Source organism: Glandiceps talaboti, chromosome 4 (genome assembly GCF_964340395.1).
Source record: "Glandiceps talaboti chromosome 4, keGlaTala1.1, whole genome shotgun sequence".
NCBI classification, from domain to species: Eukaryota; Metazoa; Hemichordata; class Enteropneusta; family Spengelidae; genus Glandiceps; species Glandiceps talaboti.
The window spans coordinates 8,417,625-8,426,846 of NC_135552.1; the positions used below are offsets into that span (position 1 = coordinate 8,417,625).

Here is a 9,222-nt window from a genome sequence, read left to right on the forward strand (position 1 = left end):
CCCTTATATTTGATTAGTCCTTACCAGCATATTTACTATGATGCAAACATCGTGTACGGTTGTTCACTTTTTCCTCAAAAGGACATCAAAGACATTAGTATTTCTATTCGTCTTGTGTGTGACACTAACTATGTATATAGTATTGTTCAATCGCGGGATATCGAATTTTCTACCACCACGTTTGGTGACATCGGTGGGAATTAATACAACGGTATATTCTCGCAATATTTCCGATCCATCATGGCAGGAACCCGAACTAGAAGATGACAGTAATGGTCGAAGTGTAGTTAGCATGTCTATATCAAACATAGGTAAGTAACCGTCGGACGTTGGGAATTTTTTAGCATTTCTTCAATTTTTTTTTTTAATTTTTTTTTTTTTTTTGGGGGGGGGTGGACAACACATTAAATGTAATGACATTAGCAAGGAGGGGGTATCTGAATTGGTGTTTACATAAAATAACAACAGAGACTTGCATATGAAAATAAAGAGACAAACATGTAATCACGCCAATACAACTCCTCACCATCTCACAACACATCACCTCTGTAAAAAATTGATGTAAAAGAATTACTATGGGGATCCGAATGGGAGGTGTAACGGAATAACTATTCGTACATAAGATCAGAATAATGTATCTCAATAAACGTTTGTACAATACTACATTGTTTATGTTTGTTTGTTTCTGGGGTTTCATATGCAATTCTTTGTTGTAGTTGTTGTTGTTGTTGTTGTTGTTGTTGTTGTTGTTGTTGTTGTTGTTGTTGTTGTTGTTGTTGTTGTTGGGGACGTGTTTATTTGTTGTAAACAGAATCACTAACCAAGCCTTATACTCTGCGTTCCAATACGTGACTCGTACAGTCCTCGGGTTTCATTCATGTACTATTATAACTAAACGTCGTCGTAATCCTCTAGCCTCTTTACGACAGCGCTTAACAGACGCACCCCCCCCCCACCCCAATCAATCACAGTAACTGGTATAAAGCTACTTTTCTATTCAAAGTCATGATACAAAGTCATTGCATTATTAGGTATTTATGTAGTAGCAGCAGTAGTAGTAGTAGTAGTAGTGGTAGTGGTAGTAGTGGTAGTGGTAGTAGTAGTAGTAGTAGTAGTAGTAGTAGTAGTAGTAGTAGTAGTAGTAGTAGTAGTAGTAGTAGTAGTAGTAGAAGTAGTGGTGGTGGTGGTGGTGGTGGTAGTAGTAGTAGTAGTAGTAGTAGCAGCAGCAGTAGCAGTAGTAGTAGTAGTAGTAGTAGTTTATTTATCATATTATTACCGTGATTGCTACTGATTGGAAGGATACATCCTCAAAAATGTAAACTTTTTTGAAAATAAGACAATATAGGAGGCCATTTAGAGGCATAAAATATCAAACAAAAAACATAATTATAAAGTCTTACAAAGCTTGAATGTGGTTTTAAAATACCAGAATTGAGAGACAATTATGACATGCAGTACATTTTATCTGGCTATGAAGTGTATTTTGTTGTGGCAAAGCTGAAAGATATCTTGCAGATGTAGTAAATGACTTCTCCTGAACTTTAATTTGATTCCAAAAAATCATGAATAAAGAAAGAGTAAAACATTTGAAGACTTTCAGACTATCAGACTTTTGATGGCCCAATGACTGCCCTTCCCATGGTCATAAAGTTTTGCTCATTTCGTTTAGTGAATATTGGATATGCAACAGTTTAATTTTATCTCAATTCATGCTTGTATGCATCATCAGAGCCAAGTAAACCACTGGTAGTACATAATTTGGAATTGACTCAAATGTATATTGTTACATGTACTATTCAGAAAATATAAAGAAATTCCCTTAATTTTGAAACAAAGTGTGCATTTCACTGACATGCAAAGCCAGCATGAGGATATTTTGCCCATCACTAACAAAAAAAATTGAAATGCCAAAAAATATGGGTAGGTAGGGCCCGTTGAACAGCTTTTTTTCTCTGGCCTAACGCCCATTTTTTGTATGATGACCGTCCATGCATGTAATATTTGCTCGCAAGTTACTATGGTACAGATGTACTCATACATATTATGCTAAAGCTTATTTTTTTGTTGCCCCAGCTTGCGAGAATGAGCACATGAGGACAGCGAATATGCCAGTGATGATTTGATTTGACTTGATTTTGATTTTGATTTTGATTTGACTTGATTTTGGTGGTTTATAACACTGACTTTTCTATCGTTTTTCTTTCCCTGACTAGACTTTTCGTAGACAGCTGAATATTCACTCTCCCTATTGACTAAATAAAAACACCACATTCTTTTTCCTCTGGGAGATTATCACATCAAAAATATGTTTCCGCATACTGATTAGGTATAATGTGGATGTATGTATATTTGGTATGTTAATATCCCAAAAGATAAGCTGGTAGGTAAACTGTGGGGGTAACTGTTACCATGGTAATTAGAAGGTGTCAATAATAGTGTTTCATTAATAGTTATATAGTTTTATAATAATAGTTTTCATTTATTCAGTCAATTAAGAGAGTGAATTTGGATTATATGCAGTTGAGGAAAAGGCGATTCAGGTAAAGAAAAACAATAGAAAGATCGGTGGTATTCAACCACCAGTCTCACATCAAATCAAATCATTTTCACTGCCCCTTGTGGAATGAGACTAAATTTGTCATTTGTTTCGCACAGATACAACCAAATCTCCAGTGTCTTCAATGAATCCAGCAGCTAGTGTCAGAATACTGTGTTTTGTGACGACATCGCCGACGACTGCACCAATCAGACTACAAGCTGTGAAAGATACCTGGAGTAAACGATGCGATAAAATGTTGTACTTCAGTAGCGTAGATGATCGTAATCAATCAATCATTGGTCTAAATGTTACTGAAGGCTACGAAAAACTTTGGGGCAAAACTAAAGCAGCGTTCAAATACATCTACCGATACCACTTGGACGATGCTGATTGGTTCCTGAAAGCTGATGACGACACATACGTTGTGGTTGATAACCTACGACTAATGCTGGAACAGTATAAGTCGCCAGAACCTGTTTATTTTGGGCATAGATTGCTTTTGCCGAGAACAAACCAAAGTTTCATGCATGGAGGGGCCGGATATGTCTTAAATAAGCCAGCCCTTATGATGTTAGCGGAAAAGGGTTTACGTAATCACAAATTATGTGTACCTGGTGAACACGGAGAAGAAGACGTTCTTATGGGGGAGTGTTTAGAGAGGATGGGAGTTATTCACGGTGATTCTAGGGATGAGTTTGGAAAACAACGATTCGTAATCTTGTCACTTGACAATCATTTCAAAGCGACTTTACAGAAGTGGATACAAAAATATGAGTACTTTCCATATGTTGTGGTGAGTGAATCTTTTAAAAGAAAATGTTACATCCCACCCTCACCCCCCCCCCAATCTAATAGTATCAACCTAATATTACAATCAGATGTAGGCATACGATTCGATTCCTTTATTTCCTTTTATTACCTTGCCGATCCTTTGTCCTTGATTTTGTCTTTTTGGGAGTGATCATCTCATCCTTGGGAGCAGTCACACCCAAAGAGAAATTTTAAGACAGTCAAAAACAACCGACAATATACGAAGGAAGGAATTTAAATAAATCGAACCGTACTCAATCGGGTTTTTAAAAAAAAATGTCTGAGAAGAAAGTTCACAAATGACGTATACACGATGCAGCATAATGTTATAATTGCCGAAGTCGCGATCAGAGCGAGCTTGCTGGAAGTTTTGGACATCGTCAAGTGGTGGCTGTCACCACTTGACGATGTCCATAAGCAGTACAGCAGTGCTTATAACTGATGTTCCTGTCAAACATGTTCCACACATCCCCGGCCCTAGAGTCAAGTCTTGTGGAGGAATTTGGCTATCGCATCTTATCATCATGCCTAGCAAGCCATAACCCTGATGGGAGAAGGCGATAGCCGACATCCCCACACGATTTGACTAGTATCATATTATAGGCTATTGCATGCAATGAGGGCTCGTGACGGGAAACTCTATCCCTGCTACATGTTATTATTTTACTGGCGCGGCAGGGTATTTACTACTAACTGACTGCCGTCGCGTGACTAAACGTTCGAACAATTAATTGGATGTTGGTATAACATGTGCCGCTAAATACAGTCTCCTGGGGGTATTTTGATTCTAGAGCAATTATGAACGCACTAGGGAGATAACAAAATATACGGCAGGGTGACCAAGAATGGGGGTGCGATGGGATTGAAAATTCTAATGGTCTGAGGGGGGGGGGGGGCTATGAAATATTTTGCTCATGATCTGGACCAAATTAATTCCTCAGGAACAGTGGTTTACTATACCTGGTACATTTTTACCACAATATTTTCTCGTCAGATCGCCCCCCCCCCCCGCCGTAAGTTTTGATTGTTCCCTTAAACGGGCAAAATTAGAGTGTCTATTACTAGAAAAGAAGTCAACTGCCAATCCATGCATGTACACAAATGCAGATAAGATAAAAGACAACTGAATTTGAATTGAGTCCGTGATAAGTTATATCAGTTCCCTCACATCAAATATTGCACAAGTGTCGCAAAAATGATGATCCAGTCAGCTTCAGTGATATCTTTCTCTCTCTTTTTGGAGTATAGGCAAATTTCACCTTCAGGGTATTATGTCTAACTGTATATCACGAAGTATGTCTTTATAATATGCTAAATTAAAACAAAATTGGGACGGAAATTGAAAAAAACACAAACTATTATATTGACATAGTATGACATTGACGTCCACTTGCGTTCAAATGTTGTCATCCTCACGTTAAAATAAATACATGTATGTGCTATATCTATATTTCTGTATGAAGAGTACCACGCGTTCCTTTTCTCCATGTGCTGCAGCGTGGCTACCTATTCATGTTCAGGGACGTCAAACATAATTTGTAAGTCATTATACAAGAATCTATCCGGCTAGTCACTATTACTAATAATTGTTGTCCTAAACATACTGTAGTTTAAAATGTTGAGACGTTTCTCTTTGAAGAGTAACTGCGACAGAGAGCTGTAGCTTCAGGTTTGCCACATTACAGGGTCTAACGTCAGGAGTATGTGGCATTATGTTATAAATTATTAACAAATCAAATCGCACATAGCACAGCAAGCATGTTAGATATTTTATATGCCCGAGGGAATAGGCCCATGGGGACTATTCTACAGTGTGGGTTCCATCCGTTTGTCAGTCCGTCCATTCTTCCGTACACATCCCATATGTCTAAAATACAACTTCCGAGTTCGTTCAAACCTGGCACAAAGGTGAAATATTGTACACGCCATATACACGTCGCTTTGTTGCATGACAAGGCAAATTTGATTGAAATCAAATTTAAATGTCAATATTACTGTATAACTCAAAATCTTCAATACTTAAAGATTCCATTCTACAAGGGCAAGGCTTGCTAATTGTCAAACCTTATAATAGGTTTGTTATCAATAGAATTTTATTTTGCAGGGTAAAGACTGCTGTTCGGATTCACTCATATCTACTCACAAACTCCAACCGATCGAGCTGTATCTTTTTGAATATCTCATTTACAAAGTTAGCGGATTGGAAAGAGTGCATCATGAGCCATGATCACACAGAAGCAGTTTATGCAACGCAACGGATATGTCTGACGGTAACCATGGAATGAAGAAAGGTGTATTCTGCTTCAAGTTCTTGATATAGTTTTGTTTTTTTGTCTCTTTAGGGTGACACTAAAGAGAAATTTTGGATGTGGGAAATAAACTTTTTATATTGAATGGAATGGAATTTAATTTAATTAGGTACAAGACCATTATTTATGAAATGCATTTACAAGAAAAGTAATTTGTAGAAATACTACAAATAGACAAACATTACAGTTCTTCCAATCAAAGTATGAACGATAAACTACAGCAACATACTGATATATTACCGAAGTAGGTCTTTTGTCGCAACAGTGTGTGCATCTTAATGACGCACATTACTGATAATTTCAGTTATAACAATTTTCAAATTTGGCCCCTCTTACAGTTACCGAGGTTTGTTGTCTAATACATCACTCTGTACATCTAGCTGTGATGACATCTACCAATAGACGGAGTTTATTTGCAACAAATGAATATCACATACCGTTCGGTGGTATTATCAAAGTAAACTGTTATTCAACTTTGCCGCCGAGTAGGCAATGTTGTGACTACTATAGCTAAAATCTATATCAATACATCAGTGCAAGTTCAGTAATGCATCAATACTTCATCTTTCATACATCGATTGAAACACTGTAATGTAAACCATCCAACAGAGGACACAAACATGTTCAAAACATCATTTCTTTAATTTCTCTAATTGTGTGAATGAAGTAACAACTACACAGGGCAGTTTAATGTCACTCTTTGAGAAAAGAAAGGCAGTGATAAAGAAGTGTCAGTGGCAGAAAAAAAGAAGTCAAAATGTAAATTGATATATTTCATCAATATTGTCTATATACAAATAATTTACAAATCTGGTCATAGCAAATTTCACACAAAAATATAGAATGAACTACATGTATTTCAGAGTATGCGATATACGGCAGTTTGATTAGTAGCGCATATTTATCTAATGCTACCACAGACACTTGTAGGCTAAGATCTTAAGAACGTATTCAAAATAATACTAACATATATGAAACAATACTACTACTATGGAAGTCAAGCTATCAAGAGACACAAACTAAAACTATAGGTGCAACATGTTGATATAATCACAGTAGGGTGGCATCTCTGATAGCAAGTTTTTCCTCAAGTGGCAGCACATTCAACCTTATTCAGGGTTTACACTACACACTATGATTACAGAGTGATTATATCCACATTAAACCAAGGCACCACTATCACCCACTTGTGTAATCTACCACATCAACAGTTTTAGTTTGTGTCGATCTTAGTTTGCCTATAGCTTGATTTCCAAAGTAGTATATCAACAATAGTTTGTTTGTGTCTATCTTAGTTTGCCTATAGCTTGATTTCCACAGTAGTATATCAACAATAGTTTGTTTGTGTCTATCTTAGTTTGCCTATAGCTTGATTTCCACAGTAGTATATCAACAATAGTTTTAGTTTGTGTCTCTTAATTTGCTGATAACTTGATTTCCATAGTAGTACATGAAAGGGATAGAATAACAGATTTCTACTCTACGCCATGTTGACACAGAAAAAAAACATGCATTATTCTATCTCTTTTCACAAATTATTACCTATATGCATCAATATTATTGACAATTCATTACATTCTGAACTAAATCATATTCACATGTCAGTTAATTCTTGTCCCCTTGTGATGAACACAAATATACAAATATGTAAAATTTCAAAATACAAGAATCTGAGTATTTTCTAAACAACAACAACAACAACAACATTCATAAACTATTTGTGCTAAATAAAATACAGTGACTCACTGTCAAAATACAAATGGTTGACACAACTCAAGCAGGCATCATTACCAGTAAATCTCAACATTTCATTTTACTAGTAGTAAGTCTAATTTTTTATCACAGAACACCACCAAGTCACTTTCTCTGGGTTGCTCTACATCACAACACATTATGGTACACAACAGAACAATATATGAACATAGCATCACATTTGATTCCACAGTACATTGTACTATACTATAAAATTATACATATTGTACATTACATTACAAGACAATGCCATATCGCCATGGAATTATACTATATCATCACAGTACAGTACATTATCATATTACTATAGAATGACACTGTGCCGCTAAAGAGCGATACCATATCACCACAATAAATTATCATATCATCATAGAATGACACTGTTCCACTAAAGAGCAATGCCATATCAACACAGTACATTATCATATCACCATAGAATGACACTGTACCACTAAAGAGCAATGCCATATCAACACAGTACATTATCATATCAGTGCCATAGAATGACACTGTACCACTAAACAGCAATGCCATATCAACACAGTACATTATCATATCACCATAGAATGACACTGTACTACTAAAGAACAATACCATATCAACACAGTAAATTATCATATCACCATAGAATGACACTGTACCACTAAAGAACAATACCATATCAACACAGTAAATTATCATATCACCATAGAATGACACTTTACTACTAAAGAACAATACCATATCAACAGAGTACATTGTCATGATTAATAAGCACAATTTGTTGAGTCTATCCAAGTCACGCTTTGAACAAATTGCTTGCAGTATTTACAATATTATATGCACATACATTTGTAATTCATATCTTTCCATGCTATCAGGTATTAGAGTTATTTATGAAAATTGAGAATATTATTCATATCCTTATTTCCCATCTGACAAACCATATTTGATGTAGAAAATGTAGAAATTATGTACTCAATAACCACCTCCCAGAATGAGAAATACATTTTCAGAGTTTTGTTATTCATAATATTATCTTTATGTTTACATTTTCCTTTTCAAGTACAAGGTGTATATTGAATTATGTACATGCCCATGAAAGTGTTCCATCATTTCATCACTCAGATGTACATGTTTTTCTATTTCTCATACATTTCACCAGCTGTCACTACAAATTGTTATTCGGGTATAAAGCTGAAATCTGATTACATATTGAAATTATAATAAAGTGTAGCTATTTAATAGCCAATCAACAGCTTAGATACAAACTGTGAATTATTTCATTTTGGCTAAAAAAAATTCAATAAAGAGTTCAGTAAAATTTGAATTTCATTTAATTGCTATACAATTTGAAACGATAAATATATACAAAATACATATATAGTAGAGCAGTGGCTCAGGATTTTGAGGCACTTGTATTTCAGAAAATCAAGCCCAATACAGAACTGACAATAATAGTTTGATTTCATGGTAAGGTTTGACACCGTGATATGCTTAGGTATACTGTATGGTACTAGTACGTTGGGTTGCTCTGTCCTCACCAGCCTCTTCTATCTGTGGATGGGGGTTGACTGATGTGTGAGGGCGCCCCGTCATAGCTACATTACAGACAAATGCTTATGATGAGTACATGTATGTAGAAAAGGCTGATCCTGATGGAGTGATGTTCTGACTGCTAACATCTTCTCTTATTGGAATGAAATGCTGTAAAAAGAAGAAAACCATGTGTTATTCTGTAAGTATGTTCCCTCAATTAAAACATAAAGTTTCAATCCCAAATTCTCGCATTAGAATCCCAAGTTTTCGCATTAGTTTTATTTTATCAGTGGA

General features: G+C 35.7%; 1 pseudogene; it reads left to right on the forward strand.

Annotated features, from left to right (window-relative positions):
* The first annotated feature begins 292 nt into the window (after window positions 1-292).
* On the forward strand, window positions 293-5,576 carry LOC144434108 (glycoprotein-N-acetylgalactosamine 3-beta-galactosyltransferase 1 pseudogene; annotated as a pseudogene).
* Window positions 5,577-9,222: the final 3,646 nt, after the last annotated feature.